Source organism: Arachis stenosperma, chromosome 10 (assembly GCF_014773155.1).
Source record: "Arachis stenosperma cultivar V10309 chromosome 10, arast.V10309.gnm1.PFL2, whole genome shotgun sequence".
NCBI lineage: Eukaryota > Viridiplantae > Streptophyta > Magnoliopsida > Fabales > Fabaceae > Arachis > Arachis stenosperma.
Window position 1 is genome coordinate 115,155,967 of NC_080386.1, and position 1,216 is coordinate 115,157,182.

Consider the following 1,216-nt stretch of genomic DNA (forward strand, 5'->3'; position numbering starts at 1 on the left):
GGATCATAAGCTTCTTTCTCAGATGAAGCATCCTTAGTACTGCTTGGTGCATTTTGCATTCCAGACAGACTTTGAGAAATCAAATTGACTTGTTGAGTCAATATCTTGTTCTGAGCCAGTATGGCATTCAGAGCATCAATCTCAAGAACTCCTTTCTTCTGACTTGTCCCATTGTTCACAGGATTCCTTTCAGAAGTGTAAATGAATTGGTTATTTGCAACCATTTCAATGAGCTCTTGAGCTTCTGTAGGCGTCTTCTTCAGATGAAGCATCCTTAGTACTGCCAGGTGCATTTTGCATTCCAGACAGACTTTGAGAAATCAAATTGACTTGTTGAGTCAATATCTTGTTCTGAGCCAGTATGGCATTCAGGGCATCAATCTCAAGAACTCATTTCTTCTGACTTGTCCCATTGTTCACAGGATTTCTTTCAGAAGTGTACATGAATTGGTTATTTGCAACCATTTCAATGAGCTCTTGAGCTTCTGTAGGCGTCTTCTTCAGATGAAGAGATCCTCCAGCAGAGCTATCCAAGGACATCTTGGATAGTTCAGATAGACCATCATAGAAAATACCTATGATGCTCCATTCAGAAAGCATGTCTGAGGGGCACTTTCTGATTAATTGTTTGTATCTTTCCCAAGCTTCATAGAGGGATTCTCCATCCTTCTGTCTGAAGGTTTGGACTTCCACTCTAAGCTTACTCCATTTTTGAGGTGGAAAGAACTTTGCCAAGAAGGCATTGACTAGCTTTTCCCAAGAGTCCAGGCTATCTTTAGGTTGAGAGTCCAACCATATTCTAGCCCTGTCTCTTACAGCAAAAGGGAATAGCATCAGTCTGTAGACCTCAGGGTCAACCCCATTAGTCTTGACTGAGTCACAGATTTGCAAGAACTCAGCTAAAAACTGATGTGGATCTTCCATTGGAAGTCCATGGAACTTGCAATTCTGTTGCAGTAGAGAAACCAACTGAGGCTTAAGCTCAAAATTGTTTGCTCCAATGGCAGGGATAGAGATGCTTCTCCCATAGAAGTCGGGAGTAGGTGCAGTAAAGTCACCCAGCACCTTCCTTGCATTGTTGGCATTGTTGTTATTTTCGGCTGCCATGTTTTCTTCTTTGAAGAATTCGGTTAGGTCCTCTACAGAGAGTTGTGCCTTAGCTTTTCTTAGCTTTCGCTTCAAGGTCCTTTCAGGTTCAGGGTCAGCTTCAACAAGA

The 1,216-nt window shown here is 42.2% G+C and overlaps 1 non-coding gene across 1 annotated transcript; it reads left to right on the plus strand.

Moving 5' to 3' along the window:
- Nucleotides 1-594: 594 nt before the first annotated feature.
- Nucleotides 595-702, plus strand: LOC130958879 (small nucleolar RNA R71). Its single transcript, XR_009077982.1, has one exon. It is a non-coding gene; the product is annotated as a small nucleolar RNA R71 (small nucleolar RNA).
- Nucleotides 703-1,216: the final 514 nt, after the last annotated feature.